The 19,145-nt window shown below is 45.9% G+C and overlaps 1 protein-coding gene and 1 long non-coding RNA gene across 2 annotated transcripts in view; both read right to left on the bottom strand.

Moving 5' to 3' along the window:
• Positions 1–19,145, bottom strand: part of SORCS3 (sortilin related VPS10 domain containing receptor 3) — a 616,732-nt gene that overhangs the window by 560,621 nt on the left and 36,966 nt on the right. The window lies entirely within an intron of this gene.
• On the bottom strand, positions 5,055–16,232 carry LOC117974718 (uncharacterized). Its single transcript, XR_004664850.3, has 3 exons — positions 16,137–16,232; positions 11,110–11,227; positions 5,055–9,472 (listed from the first exon to the last, which is right to left on the bottom strand). It is a non-coding gene; the product is annotated as an uncharacterized LOC117974718 (long non-coding RNA).

Raw genomic sequence — 19,145 nt, 5'->3', positions numbered from 1 at the left:
TGCCTGCCTTCCTTACTTCACAAGAATGCAATACAAAAGAAATGACAGAGTGCTTTGAAAAAATAAGAATGCTACAGAATGAACTCACATGGTCCATGACTTCCTAGAAAGAGTTGTTCCAATTATTTCACGGCCCTCATGAAAACTTCCTTCTCTAAACATTTGGTAATATAGTACAAAAAACTTAAAAGTCACTCTTTGATAAAGCACAACAGGTGCAGGCAGCATCCATGGTGCTGGGCTTGCTTGGATTCCTGAGTGACAGAATTAAACCAGAGGCAGGACCATGAATATGCTGAATAGCCTCATTAAACCAGACCCCTCACTTAGATGCATTAATGGGTCTGTGGATCAACTACTATGTTATAGAGCATGTTCACATTCAATGCTTATTTACATGTTGGAGGCTCAGCACCAGCCAACTGTTACCTTTGAATAGGCCCCCTTGTCATGTAAAGCCAGAAGCACCTGTGAACATTTTAACAGGCTTGGGTGACAGCCCTGTGATCATCCATAAATGCACTCAGATCAAAGCCCATGCCCCAAAACTACAAAGGAAGAAAACACCAACTCTCCTAGCATCAGTGCACAGGCTAACTTTGATGTAAAGAAAAGGTTTTCTGTGACATGAAGAATGACAAGAAGACCCAGTAAATACACCATCAGACCTAAGCAATTTCTCGCCCAGGAGAACTTCAGTGCACCAGACCCTTTCCTCGTCCAAATCTACATGATAGCCAATCTCTCCTGAAAAATCAGCCTCTAGTGGTGTGCTAAGCAGAGCTATGCCCCTTTGCTCTCTCAGCAAGCTGCATGCACATCGCCTTCAATCCAATTTAACAATTATTGACTCCATACCTACTGTGCATCCAACCCTATGGAAGTCACGGTCATATGTTTAAATGGTATCATGGATGTGTGAACAAGGATATTCACTTGCAGCATTGTTTACAACATCAAACAGCTGGAAACAACATGGATATCTATCAGGGATAGTTTATTTATTTATTCATCTATTTATTTTAAAATACTTGTCAAACAAAAATTGAATATTTTCAAGGTGTTCAATGTGATGATTACCAAAATCAAATTAATACATCCATCACCACCCATGCTGGACATTAGATCCCCAGAACTGGCTCAGCTTATAACTGAAATTTTGTATCCATTGTACAACGTATCTCCATATCCTCCACCCGCCAGTCCCTGGTACTCCCTGCTTCTATGAGTTCAACTTTTTTAGATTCCACATGTAAGTGAGATTATGCAGTATTTGTCTTTCTGTGTCTGGCTTATTTCACTTGGCATAATGTCCTCCAGGTTATCCATGTTGTCACAAATAGCAGGATTTCCTTCCATTTTATGGCTGAATAATATTCCATTATATATATATAGATTATATATATATTATATATATGTATATAATATATATATAATATATATACATCACAATTTCTTTATCCATTCAGCCACCATTGGACACTTAAGCTGTTTCAATATTTTGACTATTGTGAATTAATGCAATGGTGGTCATTTTGAATAAATTTTAGTGCAGCTATTTAATGGAGTATTACGCACAAATATTAAAAAGGATGAAGTCGATCTATATATACGGATCTAGAAAAATATCCAATACAGTGAGTGGAAAAAAAAGCAAATTACACAGTAGAATGCATGATGGAACCCATTTATTTTCAAAAAGATAATATGTACATACCCATATTACAAATTTGCATGCATATGATCACACATGTAGAGAGGAAAGCTGAGGGAGATAAGGACTAAACTTGTGAGGGTGGTTACCTCTGAGGAATGGAACTCATGTTGGGAGGCAGGGATAAAGAATGGTCTTTCATTTTTTTTAACTTATCCATTTCAGTAATATGTGCATTTCTTCCCATTTCTTTTCTACTTCTTTTATAACCACCTACAAGAAATGTTCTTTTTAAATGGTATACTAGATCCTCTTCCCTCCACAGAGCCTCCAATATCCTGACCATTCCCACTGGTAACCATCGACTAAGTTTCCTAACCCCCCAGCAAATAACAAACCACCAATACATCCTTAGGGACACACACACACCCCTCCCAGCTACTGGATTTACAACACTTCTTCTCCCCATTAATTCCTCACTAAAAGATTGAGTTTGCCAAATCTCTTCCTATAAGTGAAAATATCTCTGGGAAGATTCTCCTTCAGAGAGTATACGATTTCTTGTAAAATAGAAAAAAATCATCACAATAAAATTCCATTATACAAAGCTGATCTGACTGTCCCAAACCACTTCTGATAATGAAGTTTGACATGAATCGACACGAGGCCTTCCTTCATAGCTCCAAAGGATTCCTATTTTCGCTGAAATTTATCGAGCCCTGATCATGACTGCACACTCAATACTTTTCCAAAATACAGAAAAGCTGTTTGGTCTAAGAGTTTCTATGAAATTTTAAAACTAATAAAATACAACCTACATTTTCAGAGGACCTACTGTTTTCCAAGACCTAGAGTAGGCACTTATATCAATAATCTCATATAATCATCACAAAACCCTGTAAGTGAGGTGTCTTCAGTTGCATATGCAGGACTCTGAGACAGAAATGTGCATGTAGGAGGTAAATTAGTGTGGGAGTATCTGAAGGACAAACTCCTGTGTGGGAATGAAGGCTAGGCAGAAGGAGTTAAGCTATACTGCAGCCATAACAGAGGCACATGCCCACCTATGGGGAGCTCTGCATCCATCCTTCCTTGAGACAAGATGGCCAGGCCTTTTCACCCTTGACATGGACACAGGCTGCCCCCAGGGAGTGGGATAACTTTGAGCTATGCAATCCTTTATATCTGAGTGCAGTTCCTAGGGAGAAGCTTAGCTGCCAATACTTAAAGCAGCTGGGGAATGAAGGCTTGTCCTGAGGAAGGGATCCTGGGGATGTACCTCAGCATCCACTACCTTCAAAACCCTAATATCCATGTTCTAGGAATCAGGACACAGCAACTGAGAGAAATAAAGTAACTGGTCCAAGGTGAGCTGGAGAGGTAGGATTTGAACCATCTGCTTCCAAAGCTCCTTCCCTAATACCCTGTCACTTCCCCAAACCAACAACAGCTCACTCAGGGGCCTGTCTCAGAGAAGGGCAGTTTCCGGCTCTGCAACTCACCTTTAAAACTTGGGCTGAATTTTATGTTGGTAAGCATGTCCTTCTGCCCACCAAGAAGAAGGGGAGAAAAGAATCCTTGAATCTAACGTGAAAAGCAATCTATCAAGCAGAAGACATCTGTCACAATCACAGGAGAGGGGCTTTGCTAACAACCACGCAAATCAAGGCTCTGTTGTTCTGTAATGATTTCAGCTATCAAGTGTCCTGCATAGAAACCTGTACTCATCCTGTGTGTCTTGCTGAAGAGAAGTTTGGTTTCAAATGGATGCTTTAAAAAAATCTATTTTCTATTACATTTCCACTCCCCATGTCCTATAATAAACTACCAAAAATAGAAGCTATATAGGATAAATCGGATGGGAGAGGAATGCACATTTTGGCACATGGGGGAAGAGAACAAGAGAGAGAGAAGAAAGGTAAATAAAAGAATCTCCTCCTTGGATAATGTTTCCAACCTAGGGACTGACAGCAAATCTTGGATCCATCAATTACCAGCTATAGATCCCTGGACATGTTATTCCTGAAGCCTCAGTTTCCTCAATTGTTAAATGGAGAGTGGTGGTACACAGACATCACAGGGTCATTGCGAAGATTAGATGAGACAAGGAGTATTCAGGGCTTAGCACTGTGTCCGTATGGAGTCAGCTCTTGGTTATTACTGTCAAGGTTGCGGTCATAATCCTCAACACCCACCCAAGAGCCAAAATGCGGCAGGAAAAGTCAGAATGAAAGAAAGTGCAGTATATTGGTTGGGTTTTTCTGAATTCTCGGCAAAGTATGTTGGCTTATAATTAGTTTTGCTTTTCTGTCTTTAAAGACATCCCCTAACATGGCAAGTCATCTCTCGGATACTCTCTATCCTCTGGTGCATTTCACAGCTCCCATGGTGTGGCTTGCTGAAATGCCAGCTCACCCTCATCACCTGTGTGTAAACCTCACACATCCGTGAGGGCATCCTCACTTTCCATTCCATACACTGGAGCTCAGCCAATCTGTCTCCTGGCTGCACAAGTGAAGGATAACAAAAGACTAGATTGATGCTTTCTCCTCTGCTGGGGAAAGCAAGGTTCCTGGATCTGCCAGCCCCACAGAGGCTACCTTACTGCTATTAAAACTATTTGTGAATCCCCTAAGAATTGCAATCCCTGAAGCTTATGTGGCTCAAAGAGGCTTCACTGTATGAGGAATGCCCCTGGGGTAGACTAGTGTTTCTAAGTGTGTAGGCCCCAAGGGACTCCCATCAAAAGTAAATGGGTAGCTTGTTAAAAATGCAGATTCCCAGGACTGCTGAATCAGATCTTTGGGCCAGCCCTCAGCAGCTGCAGATTTAAACAGATTTCCAGATGATTCTGATTCAACTGAAGTTTGAGGCCCCCAGAGATACAGAGTTTTCTCACTGGGTTGCAATGACAGCCCTGCTTAGAGAAGAGAGACATGCTTTTTCTTTATAGCCTAGACCACCAGCCTTAGCTACCATGAATTGTTTCTGAACTTCCCCAACCCCAAGCCCTACTGCCAAATATTTACTCAATGGTCAACAAATTCTTATTTAACACTTGAAAATGTGTAGTCTATTAATGTCTCTGAAGTTTGGTGATCCATGGAGAAATGTTTCATTTTCCCAGTTAGAGTGTAAGCTGGACAAAGACAAGAATGATGACTCATTCAACAAATATGGAGTACCTACTGTATGCCCATCCCAGTGCAGGCACCATGGAGAACAGAGAAGTATTAGGTTGGTGCAAGAGTAATTGCAGTTTTTGCCATTGAAAGTAATATAAGCCATGGTCCAACTTTGTAGGAACTGATTGTGTATATACAGAAAACTCAGTCCATCTCGTGCCCCAAAGCCTCAGAGACATTCTGCATCTAAAGCTGCCCTTGACCACTGAGGCACTGTGGCACAGACACATGACGGGAAGGCTGACAGTCAGTTTCCTTCCTCTGCTGCTGCAGGCACGGATCTCCCTTATCCATTCTTCCCTCTGTTATTTCTCCCCAAGGCCTCCCACACTCTGCATCCCCACTCCCCTTCCCCAACTGAGAAGGGAGGAGGAAAAAGGCTCAATCCCTTCCCCAGATCCTTGTTGAGATGATCCCATCTCAGAAAGGCTGCCAGGTTGCTGACAGACACCAGCCACAAGAGCCTATAGACAGTTACCTAACCCCAAATCAAGTCCTGATCAGCTCATGAATACCTGTATGTGTCCACATTGCAGGGTAAAAAAAAACAGACCCTTGTCTGGGGTGGAAGGTAAAGTATAAAAGGAAATCAAGCTTGGACAACATAGCAAGATCTCACCTCAACAATAACAAAAAATTAGCCAGGTGTGGTGGTCCACACCTATAGTCCTAGCTACTCAGGAGGCTGAGGTGGGAGGATCACTTGAGCCCAGGAGTTTGAAGTTATGGTGAGCTATGATCACACCATTGCACTCCAGCCTGGGTGGCAGAGCAAGACCCTGCCTCAAAAAAGAAAAAGAAAAAAGGAAATCAAACACACATTATATAGTTCATTTAATTAACCAAAATGGACATATAAACAATTACATGCCACACAATAAGAATATAGATGGTAAGGGAGGGACAGAGCAGCCAATTATTATTTTAGCATCTGCTCCATGTCTTGAGTTAGCAAAAGGAACAGAGAAAAACAAAGGAGGAGAACTGGAAGTGAATGTCATCCCCAGAGCCAGGGTCAAATGGTCCAGACCAGACAGGGAAGATGAAAACTAAATGGCCCACATTGGGCGAATGAATCCGGAAACACTTCCCAGAAGAGGTGATTTAAAGCTTGGCCTGATTTTTTTTCTCTTTAGTTGGTGCTAATCCAGCAAAGACTTCTCTATTTCTGTCTCTTTTAATAATTTTGTTTTTTAGTTTTCTAAACCCACACAAACAACTTCTTCCAATCCTCCCACTGTAGTCTTTTTCATTTTCCTCCCACCCTCACCCCCATCATAGGGTGCCCAGCCTGGTTGCTAATGCAGTGGGCTGGTCTGAGTCTGATAGGTCCAGGGGTCTCCTTGTCACCATGTGGATGGAATTCCTCCATTTGGTTGCTATGACACCATGGTGCTAGAGCTCTTCAGCCTTGTTACCATGGAATCCTTCCTTCCCCATCTTTTATTGCATGTCAGGAGGGCAACAGCACTGCAGGACAAGCTGCCCACGGGTGCTGGCAAAGCCCATCCCCCTGGACACTGTCCTAAAGTATGCAATGGTCTGAGCCTGAGCCAGCTGTAATCACACACCTGAACTAAGCCAAGCTGCAGAAGAGTTTTCCAGTGGACCCTTCAAAAGGTGAAACACATAGAAACAGCTTTGTAAAATCTGTATCCAAACACAAAGTGCTCTGAACACACATGGGGGCTCTCTTCCATAAAGGAAGCATTGAGTTATTGCTATCAGGGTCTTGCCTGGTCCCTCGATGCAGAGTCAGGGGTCAGCAGACCTTCTTTGGATCACGAATCCATAGGAGAATGCCTGTTGTCCACTATCCTGAAACCCAAGACCTTGTCCTCATCAACTCAATGTTCTCATGATGATGAACAAGGAGGGAAAAGTAGGAAGTGAAAAAAAAGAGGGCTTCTGTTTGTACAGTGAATATAAATATAAAGGTTCCTGCAACACAAAAGCCCACACCTCTGAATCTACATTCTGGATTACATGAAGGTCTGCCTATGCCTGAGGGTGAAGCACTCCAGGTGAAGTGGTAGGAAACCTGGGTTCCAGTCTTGCCTCAACCCTGTGACTTTGGGCAAAGCATTTCTTCTCCATGAGCCTTGGTTTCCTCATCTGTGAAGTATGGGGCTCTGAGAAGATCATCTCTCCAGGCTGTTTCCAAACTGACATTCTTCACCGCTCAGTGGGAGACTCCAGAGATGGGGACTTCTGAGTCATCACTCCTGAGAGGAGCACGGCAGCAGAATATGGGTTACTGAGGACTGACCCGTCAAATCCACATCCCACACCCCCACCTTGAGGAGTCCCAGGGTCCAGAGAAGTGCTTCAACCCCAAGAATTATGCCTTTGCAGGTACTGCCATGCAGGCCAGATCTATGCATAAGGGAGTCTCCCAGCTTCCCAGCTACAGGCAAGGGATAAAGGAAACTTCAATTCCTCAGTGAGCCAGACCCAGAGCTGACCCAGGCACTGCAGCCACTCTCCCTTAAACATCCCTCATGCTTCCAGAAAATGACCCCTCCTGTTGGTTGGACAGCAACCAAACTGAAGAATTTCAAATATAAACATACATTAAGATTAAAGCATGCCAAAAGAGAGGCTGATGATGCTACACAATGGAAGTACCTGCTCTGGAATTAACCAGTTAGCCACAGACAAGATGGGATGGAACGGTTTACAGAGAAATCAGTCTGCAAGTTCAGAAAATCTCGAGCTGGAATTCCTTTTCTCTAGGCCTTCGGTGTTTCTGTTCTCCATGCCTCACTGTCCAGCCCATCAGCAAATGGCACTGGGCCAGGTGTTGGGTATATGATGGTGAAGCAGCTGATAAGCCACCTGCCCTGCAAGATGTTATCATCCAGTGGTGAAGACTGACAAAATGAAAAAAAAAGGTCAAGTTGTAATAAACCACTGAGAGATAAAACAGGTGCTAATATAAATAAAGTAGTTTTCCAGTGTAAGGGGAGTCAGGGAGGGCTACTCTGAAAAGGTGACATTTAAGCTGAGATCTCATGAACAGTGAGAAGATGAAAGTGTCCCAAGTAGCACCAACAGCTTGTGCAAAGGCCCTGAGGCATGAATGATTAAAAGATATAATTCATGGAACTTCCAGTCTACATGAAGAGACAGACATGCAAACAAACAACCACAAGTCCACACATTGTGGAATGTGGATGGCAACATGGACAACGTAAGCAGAACTTAAGAGTAAGAGTCCTGAAGGCCAAGTTGGCCAGTGGCTGTCAGGAGGGCTTCCTGGAGGAAGAGGTATCTGAGCTGAACACTGAAGGATGAGTGGATCTTGCTGAGTCAGGAGAGACACAGAAGGTACACAGTCCTGGAGGTGCAAAGGGCACAGGGCTTTCTTGGAACTACAAGCAGTTTTATTTACCTGGAGCTCCAGGTGGGAGGACAGGAGTGATGGAAAATGAAGCAAGAATGCCTAAAGAGGGCAAGTCATGCAGGGCCTCATATGCCGAGGCAAGAACAGGAGCCAAAGTGTGAGTGCCCTAAGTAGGTGGAGCAGCAGGGTGTTAACTGAGTAAGAGGCCACTCTGAGCTATACTCTACCTCAGGCACTTCTGGGTGGCACATTCTCACTTCCTTGGCATGCATGCCCATCTGAAGGGGCCAGGGCTCATCTCCCATGGGTCACACAGAACCTGCCCTGGGCATCTCCTTGTCAGTGAGGACTCAAGGACTTGCTGCCAATAACTGGCCACGTTGGGCAGGTTCCTGGGAGTTGGCACGTGGAGGGAATAGAGTCTGTGGGTATGGAACAGCAGGTAACTAAGGATGCGTCAGAATCCCACCCACAGAGGTACTTCCTGAATGGCTGGTGTGGAGGGAATCTGAGAGAGAGGGTGAAAAGAAGAGAAGAAAATGATAGGGGAGGAAGAAAAGAGGAAAGAGAGTAGAGAAAAAGAACAAGAAAGGGAGAAAACTGGAGTTGAGGCCAAACAATCCACCCACTGGGGTGAGAACGCTCAGAGCTCCGCAGGCTGCTTCTTTCAAAAAGAAAACAGAAGCGGTCCCCACCGCTGCACTCCTGCACGTATCCACACACGCTGCTACTCTCTGCCCACGGCTGGCTGGCAGGCGCTGGAGTCAACGTGCTCTGATTCACAACACCCTCTGCATCCACAAAGCTCAAAGCTTCTGCACCACGGCTGGGTGCCCCCCTCCAACTGCCCCCACACACACGCAGCCTCTGCCTGGGCAGCTCCCTTCACCCGAATCGTCCCTCCTTCAGAGCTTTCAGCCTCCAGGCTGCTGGATGAGTGGCCAGTCAGGGTGCAGGGCTTCCTTGCCCCCACAACGCTGCTTCGTTGGAGACCTCCCTGACCCTGCAACTGTTCTAGTTTGGGACCAAGACGGAGGAGGCAATCCAGACCCGCTTCTGGGAGACTCGATAGGGTTGCCATACTAAGTACAGGAGACCCAGTTAAATTTGAATTTCAGATAAACAACACATAAATGTATTTGTATTTTCATTTACTAAATCTGACAATGCTATGATTTATGGTCGAAGTATGAAAATCCCTCTTCTTTTTGCTCCAAATCCTTCTCCCAAAGCTAGAGATGTGGATGATGATGATCACTAAATTCTTGGGCTGTTATGTGCCAGGCACTGTGAAAGCAAAGCACAGGCTTTATTTCAGCAAATCCTCATGAAAACCACATGTTTTCAGTACTATTATTGTCCCCCCTTTACAGATGAAGAAGTTGAGGCTTAGAACTTAGGGCACACAGCTAGGAAGCAGGGACTGAGACTGGAACCACCAGAGTCAGACTCCAGAGCCTATGCCTTCCAGCCCTCCACTCCCCACCACCCTCTTGACAGGCAGTGGATCCAGACATACCAGTCCAACAGAGTTCTCATGCTCAAATTATTGTCCTTCAGCTTGAAACCTGAGGGCTTCTTCTCTTCTGCCCTGCTCCTGCATGGTACCCACCCACACTTCAGGCTGTCTCCTATCCCCTACCCCCAGTGCACAAACACACTCAGGGAAGAAATTCACATAGATCATTTACACCTTAGTGTGCATTTATGTTTGGGGTGGCCTCTCCTAGGCATTTGAATGTGGGGTTGTCTCATTTTGGAGAATAAAGATGTTGCTCCTCATTAAAGGAAGCTCAGCCACTGGTATTTGGTATCAGGAAAGGGTTTTTCCATTCATCCAGTTGCCTTCTACATGGAGGCAGCTGCAAGAGGTAAGGAGCTCAGAAAGCATCAAAGTATATTAGGCAGCACCCCATTCTCCAAGCCAGATTGGTTGGATGATTTTTTAAAAGTCTGAGTCATGAGCCCTCATCTAAGGAGCTTACTGTCCAGTTGGAAAGACAAGGCCACCTTGGTGGACAGGGGATGTAAGGCAGGGCTGGAATGGATGGATGCATGGATGAATGCATGGATGTATGGATGGGTGGATAAATGGATGGAAAGATTAATGCATGGATGCATGGATGGATGACTGGATGGATGCATACATGGATGGATGAATAGATAGATGGAAGGATGGGTACATGGATGGATGGATAGATGAATGGAAAGATGAATGCATGGATACATGGATGGATGGATGGATGGATAGATGGATTGATAGATAGAAAGACGGATGCATGGATGCATGGGTGGACTGACAGATGGATGCATGGATGGGTACGTGGATGAATGAATGGATACATGGACAAACAGATGTATGAGGATCCTGAGAAGGGGTGGGTTTGTGGTTCTAAGAGGGACCACCAACTACACAGGGCTCCTCCCAGGATCCTGGATCTTTTCCATCATGTGCAGTGAGAGGTTTTAATGACAAGGAGGGAAGAGGGAAGGATGGGTACTGGACAGATAGGGATGCGTAAGGAGAAAGAACAAAGGAGGAAAAAATGGGGGAGAGGGAAGAGTTGTGCGGCCTTCTGAATCCAAATGGCTCTCCCCCAGGGTTCCTGAGTCTTCCTGGCTATTACCTCAGAGTAGAACTGGTCTCACAGGGACCCTGGCTTTTCATCTCTGCAATTTACCAACTGTGGGTGTCCAGAGCTCACAACGATTGGTTATTTGTTACTTTATTTATCCAGGAGGCTGGTGCAGGGGTGAGTCAGGAAGCTGAAGTCACTCCAGTCTAAGCCTGCAGCAGTTGGTGACTCCCTTCCACCATTCCCTGTGCTCCTGCCCCCATGCCCCAGCTGGTCACCACTGCTCCTGTTGTCCCACTCCCCCAACAAAAATTACCACCCTCCCAAAACCAAGACCAGAGAACATACCTACAGAGCCCCTGGTTGCCTCAAGGAAAGCCAGGCCCCTGCTCAGAGCCTCACTTCCAAAGAACAGGCCATACCCTCCAACCTGACCTTCTCCCACCGCAGAGATAGTGATGGTGGCCTGCAAGAGAAATTAGAGTAGATGTCCCTAAAGAGATGCCTGTGCTACCTACTTTCATTCCACTTCATCCACTTCCCCCACCACACCATTCCTCCCAGGAGCTCCCTCTCTCCCACCCCAGGGCTGTAGGATCTCACTGCCAGTAAGGCACAGACAAAAGGGTCAGGCAAGAGGGAGCCGGGCAATCCCAAAGTCAAAGGAATGTCAGCAAAGAAGCCCAGAATAGAAGCAAAAACTTATTCTATCTCAGCTCTACTGGGTCTCACTAGGGGATGTTCCACTCCCTAGAAAACATTTGTGGGGACAAAGGGAAGAGGGAACCAATGACATTTAAAGGGTAGAACTAGGGCTGCTAAGTCCTACAATGCACATGATAGTCCTGCACCACAAAGAATGTTCTACCTTCCCAAAACACTAATCGTTGCTCCTACTGGAAATCACTATACAGAACTGGGCCTTATTTCCAAGCATATGTAAGTTTTTTTAAGGGCTTAAAGATGGGGAAGATGGGCCAGGGCTTAGGCTAGAAAACTAATGCAATTCAATAAACTGGGAGAGGCACTGCTTGGCTGAGGGGTTTAGAAACTGTTCAAACAGACAGGAGGGATGTGACCTAGGTCAGGATATGCTAGTGCACCTCATGCAGGCAACCTTTGCAGCTGCTGCCTCTTCCTCCTGGGTGGGCAGGGAGAGCTGATCCCAGGTTCATGGCCCCATGATCTCACTCCAGAAGAACACTGGTAGATGGTCCCAGAAGCTCTTGCCCACTATAGGATTCCAGTGGAACCAGGGAGTAGCAGCCTGGGTGTTAGAAGCAACCCAGGGTGACCAGTGAGCTTATTCTTGGACACAGAGCAGCATCCTTTCTCTTTGCCTTGTAGGCAGAGTCTGTGCTTCCTCTGTGCTCCTACAATGCTTAGTTCAGTCTTCTTTCAGGGCTTTTTGCATTGCATGTCTGCTATCTATTTATTTGTCTATATTCCAGCTATTCATCAACATCAATATCTATTGAGTACTTTCAGGCCAGGCTTGGTGGTACACACCTATAATCCCAGCACTTTTGGAGGCCAAGGCAGGTGGATCACTTGAGGCCAGGAGCTCGAGACCAGCCTTGCCAATATGACAAAACCCTGTCTCTACTAAAAATACAAAAATTAGCCAGGTGTGGTGATAGTCACCTGTAGTTCCAGCTACTCAGGAGGCTGAGGCAGGAGAATTGCTGAAACCCGGGAGGCAGAGGTTGCAGTGAGCTGAGATCATGCCACTGCACTCCAGCCTGGGTGACAGAGTGAGACTCTGTCTCACAAAAAAAAAAAAAACAAAAAAAAAAAAAACACTGAGGACTTTCCAACCAATACCTGACATTGTGTTCTTTATATTTAGTAGCTCATTTAATCCCCTCAACTATATCATAAAATTGATATTATCACTATCCTCATTCTTCAGTTGAGATATCTGAAGAACAGAAGCAGTGAAAAAAAACTGCCCACAGATCCCACGAGTGGCCAGTGGTGGAAGAGGGCTGAGCAGCAGCAGGGTCCACTGAGGAGCCACAAACACACCGTAGCCCCTGCCAATGTTCAAGGGCAAGGAGTCAGCCTTACCTACATCTGTGTCCCAGGGGTGGCTCCCGTGCCGGGCACACAGTGGGTGCTCAAAAAATGTTGAAAAATTGGAGGAATTAACTGAATGAATGAATGGGCTTCCCCTATTCTGTATGTCACTATTCCAGAGAATGCAACCAAATCACCAACTAAAGATAGGAACAAGAAATGAAGCAAAGCACCATAGTGCTTACAGAATGATAACAGCTCCATTCCCTGCCACATACCAGGCATGCTTTATGAATGGCACCTCCTTTAATCCTCGCAGCCACCCTATAAGGTGGTACCATGCTTCCTGGGTTACAGCTGAGGAAGCTGAGACTCACAGCCCTTTACCAGTCCAGGGTCACATCCCTGGAGAGTGTCAAGACCAGGGGTGCCTCATGCCAGAGCCATCCCTGAGCCACAGCGGAATTACCACCTTGATTCCTGGAACCTTCAAGATACAGTAACTGTGTCACTTCTGTGAACTCTCCTGGTGGAGGTGATAGCATGTAAATGTAGACAACATTCTCTGTTACTATAGAGCTTTCTATAGACCCCTATTAGAGAGCTTTGCAGGCTTTCTAAGGCTCTCCTCTGAGATGGTTATAACTCAATGAGAGGGCCTTGGTCTTACTATCTTGTATCCCCAGCATAGAGCCCTGAGCCCAGCATATAGAAGATGCTTACCAAACACATGCAGCAGGAATAAGCAAATTGTTTGTTTGGCTGGACAATAAGACTTTTCATGGATGTGGAGGGACCCATTCCAGACCTTGCCAGCCACTGGTGCTGCCAGTGAGCCAACTGGCGAGCCTGTCACTTCTAAGTCCTAAGGCCAATCCCTCCCATACCTAGCTTCCCCTCTCCAAGCTGCTGTTTGGCTGGGACAAAAATCAGGTGACAAATACCACCTGGCACTAAAAATTACCCACGGCATCTATACAATGAGCCATCATGATAGCATCAAGGCAAAAGGGTAAAAATACCTTTCTCTCCTGCTCACTCCTCTCTTACTCAAGGCTTCATGCTGAGGGCAAAAATCATCCTGGAAGATATACTGACTCACCAGATAGGTCTTAGCTGGCCACTTCTTTTATCTTCCCCATAAAGAACAATTATGAGGAACAGAAGTGGGCAGTGAGGATTCATTTCCAAGCATCTGCTCTATCTGAATCCAAAGTACGTGGAGTCTTGGGCACTTTAGCCCTGAGAAGTGTATCCTGTCTCTAAGACCAAGAGGCAAACACAGACTTGTACTCAAACTTCCTATTTGAGTACTGTGCCCCAAATTTAAAAAGGCTTTCTCCTTCTCAAAGTCTTCTTTTGTTCCCTGGACTCTTCATGACCCAGGTCCAATGTTACCTTGACTTGAATGGTCCACTGTAAAGTTGGCTGGGGATGCACCAGGTTGAGGACAAGTGTCCCTACTCCTAGGACATTTAGGGCCTGCTTCTGTGGTCTGTGAGGCCCTGAGCCAAAGCATGCTTAGATGTCAAGGGTGGGTAGAGATCCCAGAGTACTGGCTAAAAGCCAATGGCCCCCACAATGGCCATGATGCCAGGGAAGAGCTGAACAACTAGATAAAATCCTGGACCAGGCCTGAGCAAGACTCAGGAGCAGAAAGCAGAGAGCTTCAGGGGCTGCTGCATCTGCCCTCAAGAGCAGTTCATGGTTTGCTTCAGGAGCCAGGGCCAGACCCCTCCATCCCAACCTTCCTCCTGGTACCCGACCCACAGCCTCCAAGTTTCCTAACGCAGGTGTCATTTTGGAATACTTTTCTGCCTAGATGTGTTTCTTCAATGATTTTAGCAAAATAAATATGCTGGAGAAAGCTGCATCTCCTGCAATTTGACCAGCAGCCCCCAACCTCTTCCAGAGCAGCCTGGGAGGCAGGATGCATTAACCATACTATTGCCTATATAAGTTATTCCTTAAGGACTTGACCCAAGTTCCATAGGAGGCACCCCTCTGCCTGGAATTAGAATGTTAGAGCTGAAAGTACTTTTAAAAATAAAAGCTAACCTGCTGAGGACTTATAAGGTTCAGGCCTTATTCAGATTCACACAGAGTCCTCCAACAACCTTACAAGGTAGTTACATCATTAACCCCTTTCTACAGGAAAGGGAGCCAAAGCCAGAGAGGCTAAGAAACTGGCCCAGCTTCACAAAGGTGATACGTGCAAGAGTCCAGGCCATGCAGCCCCAGGACCTGGCCTCATATTCATTCATTCACCAACTATTAGACACCTACTTTGGGCCAGGTGTGCCAGGTGAGATGCTCATGAACTAGCATGAAGATTTTTTCCAAGTAAACAAACTGCTTTCTGGAGAGGCCACTAAATTTCACAGCTCTGGAAATAAAAGAGAGCCAGAAAGCACACAATCGCAAAATGTTTCTACCACCTTGCCTTGCTAAGTTTCCCCACCTCTGTAATACTCCCCCCACCAGCCCCTTCACAGTATCACATGGCAGCCTGGAAACAAAACAGACAAAATCTGTCTTCATGGAGACTGCATTCCCACCAGAGGACAGGCAATCAATAGATAAATCATTAAAATATACAATATGCAGGACATTTACATGAGGAAAACTAAGGCAGGAAAAAAAGGGAAATATGTGGAGGGGAACACAGTATTAGACTGGGTGGCCAGGACAGGACTGAGAAGACACATTTAAGTAAAAACCAGAAGAGGAGAGAATGAACCATGCAGCTATCAGGGGACAGAGCATTCCGAGAAAGGGAGCCGTCCATGCAAAGGCCCTGGGGCAGGAGCTTTACTGGGGTATTGGAGAACAGAGAGGCTAGTGTAGATGGACCCAGGAAGCTAGAGGAGCAGACAGGAATGAGGTGAGGGTGCAACTGGCCATGGGAAAGACTCTGGCTTCAATTCTGATCAATCCCCTAGTGATGGAGAAAGAACCTAGGCTCAGAGAGGGCTGGCGATTCCCTAAAAGCCACACAGGGCTAGAGTGCAAACCAAGGCCCCTAAGCAAAATCAATCTGAACTGTTCATCCCACCAAGCAGTGCCCCAGAGCCTCTTCCTCAGCCCACAGCCCCTGGCAGCCCATCTTGGACTTCAAACAGCTATTGGGTGAATTGACGCAAAAAGACGAGCCTGGTGGTGTTCCGTGGGAGGGCTGGGGCCTGGGTTCGCTCAGCAGCCCCCACACTGCAGGCAGGGGCGGGGGAGGATGACGGAGTCGGCCCGGGAAAGGACTCCAGGGTGCCAGGAAGCCTGCGGCGCTGCTGCGCTCTCCAGCTCTCTCATCTCTCAGGCTGGAAAAAGCAACCACCTCTCCAGAAAGTGGGTTTGTTTACTTGGAGAAAATCCCCATGCTGATTCATGAGCGTCTCCCCATGCCTGCGCTGCAAATAAATAACGTACATTTCCCGTTTTAAAGTGGGAAAGCAGGGAGACCGGCATGCGTTACGCCCAAGCGCATGCGCAAGCTGGTCTTCTTCCCGGGAGAGAAGGCAACCGAGGCGGAGCTCTGCGGAAGGTGGGGTCCTAGGGAGTTTGCTCTCTGCCCTGGCGCCTGTCCCTCCTGCTCTCTGTTCCCCGCAGGGCCTGCCTGGCCTCCTGCTCCTTCTGAAGGCTGGTGGTCTGGGAGGTATTTGCTAAGGCTTTTCGTTGCCTCCTTCTTGCTGGTGCTTGAGAGAAGCTCTCAGGAGCGATTCAGAACTCTCCACAAGGGCGCACCTGCAGCTTGCCTGCTTCCTACAGAGCAAAACCTCACAAGAGCCCTCCAGAGAACCTGGAAGTCATGGGCCAAGGCCTCGGCACAAATAATAATAAAGCGTGTCAGCATTTTGGCACTTCGAGTGTGCCAGACACTGGTCTGTGCCCCTCACGTGCAGTTACTAGTTTAGCCCTCACAACAATCCTGTACAGTAGGTTCTATGAATTATCCCCATTTTACAGATAAGGAAACTAAGGCATGGGGAGGTCAAATGACTCACCCACGGTTATGCAGTTGGGAAGTGGCAGAGCTGGGATGTGAACCCATGCAGCCTGACTTCAGAGTCCACACGGGGGACAGCCTCTCCAGGGAAAGAGGAGAAGGTCGGTGGCCTGCTTCTGGCACATGCCTGGAGATGAGACTCACTAGGTTGAGAAAAGATGCACTGAAGGCAGGACTAATAAAGTATTAAGTCCTGATGGGGACCATCTCCTCTACAACACCACATCTACCACCCCAGGCAGCTGCTCACTGCCCCCGTGTGAATGCTGTTTTATGTGCTTACTTGTATTTACTATGCAACTCTGGCATGGCTGATTCATGCAGCTGCCTCATCTAGGACTCAACAGTGAGCTCCTTGGGGTCCCTGTTCTAGTCTATTTGTATCCCTCTGAGAGGCACTAGGAAGGCTCATGGTAGCAATCAGTAAATGTGTGCTGAGTGAATTAATGAATAAATGTGTGAATGAATGAATGAATCCAGCCGGTCCAGATGTTTTAGAGGTCTCCCTTACATACTTTAGGACAGAACACTGCAGCACCCAGGTCAAGGTTTCCTATAGGCCTCCCATGCAGTCTCACAGCAGGACTGAAATAGATAACAATATATGCTCTCTTTTTTTCGTTTTATTGCATTTAATCCCATGTTTCAGTTTAATTTAAAAAACACAATAGCTTAAAGTGTTGGATCTTGATACACTGTGCTTTTCATGAATATTTATCACTGTGGGCTATATAAAATTGAATAATTATTAGCAATTAAAAGAAGGTCAACAGAACCCTCTCTGAAACCCTCCACCAAGGCAGAGGGAAAGAAATGGAATGCTGCAATCAAGAGCCCTCGGCAAGGACTCTGCAGGAAAGAGAAGAAGGTCTTGACTGACAAGGCAAAATCCAGTGCTTAGAAGGCCATCCAAGTCCCTGAAGAAAGTTCCAGAACAGTTTGAGGCAGGGATATTCTACCCAGGAGTCATTTATTTAGATGAAGAAAAAGTGGATTTGGTGTAAAGGGGATCCAGTTGACAACACAGTATTCCAGGAGAGGATTAAGACAGGAAAAGTGAGCCCTGGACTGGTTACTCTACCTCTGTGAGTATGTTTCCTTCAATACTAACCTCCCAGTGTTATGAGACAAGTAACTCTATGTAAAGAAAGCATCTGGTAATATTCCTGATTCATAGTAACTGGTGGGTCCCTTCATTTCTCTTTCAAGGTAGACAACGTTCTCAGCAGCCCTAATTGGTCTACCTGGGCCACTACAACAGCTTTTACTTCCCTCCCCACAAGAAAGAGACCCCAGTTCTCATCTTATTTAATTTCTACTTTATAAGAAATTCTGAAGGTAGATTCCAAAATCTTGCACACACATTAACCACTCAGCAGGTACCCAAACAGATCCCAGGACTCTGCCAACCACTTCTCTCCATGGCGTAGTTCCTCTTTATGGTGCAAGAAAGTCTACCTCCTTGCAACTTCTCATCCACATTCTAACTTTTGTCCTCTGAGGCCACAGAGAACAATTCTTATCCTTCTTCTGTATAAAAGCCCTTCAAATGTTTAGAACTTTCATTCCCAAAGTCTTCTCTCCTCCAGAGTAAATGAACCTATATTTGTAATGGTTTATTTTACAATAGGGTGCCAGTATCCTTCCCTGTCCTGCTTTCCCTCAGTGAATGATTCTGTTGTTTGGCTTGGGCTCCAAGAGCTGAACATAACACTGGGAGGGGAGGAAACAGAGCAGGGCTTTGTGATGGGCATGTTCCTATTATTTCTTTAAACCTCCATAGTATCAACTTTGAGGGATACCACAGATGTTGCTGACTCATTTTGAAAATATCATTCAATTATTGCAACAATATATTTTGAGCATATCATACTCTACTGGCTAGGAACTACTGGGACAGATGTGGTCCCTGCCCTCAGGAGGCTAACAGTAGGGGCAGCAAGTCCTGAGCACATGCCCTATTAGGTTAGGCCAAGAAGAATCATCAAAGAGGCAGGTAAAACATTTACAAACATGTGGACACATCCAGTCTAACTCACTTTCCAGCACTGGCCAGTGTCTTTTACCCTAAATGAAAGAAACTCTGACCCTAGGAATTTGGTTACCAGACTCAGATGGTTTTTAATCTTTACTTCTGTTTCATCAATAATAGTCATATTCACTAATATTGACAGAACACTTACTATGTGCCAGGGATGTGTACGTGCTTACACATAGGAACACACTTAACAGCTGCTTTCTCAGCTCTGAACTCTCTATAAGTCACTTGTGTGAACTGGGTCTAGTTCACCCAACCAGTCTATCCCAAATAACGAGAACCTCCTTGATCAAACAGGGCTTTTTATTACTAAAGCCTAAAGATGTC

This window comes from Pan paniscus, chromosome 8 (assembly GCF_029289425.2).
Source record: "Pan paniscus chromosome 8, NHGRI_mPanPan1-v2.0_pri, whole genome shotgun sequence".
Lineage (NCBI taxonomy): Eukaryota > Metazoa > Chordata > Mammalia > Primates > Hominidae > Pan > Pan paniscus.
Note: the sequence above shows the minus strand (reverse complement) of the source record. Positions and strands in the feature narration are given on the sequence as shown.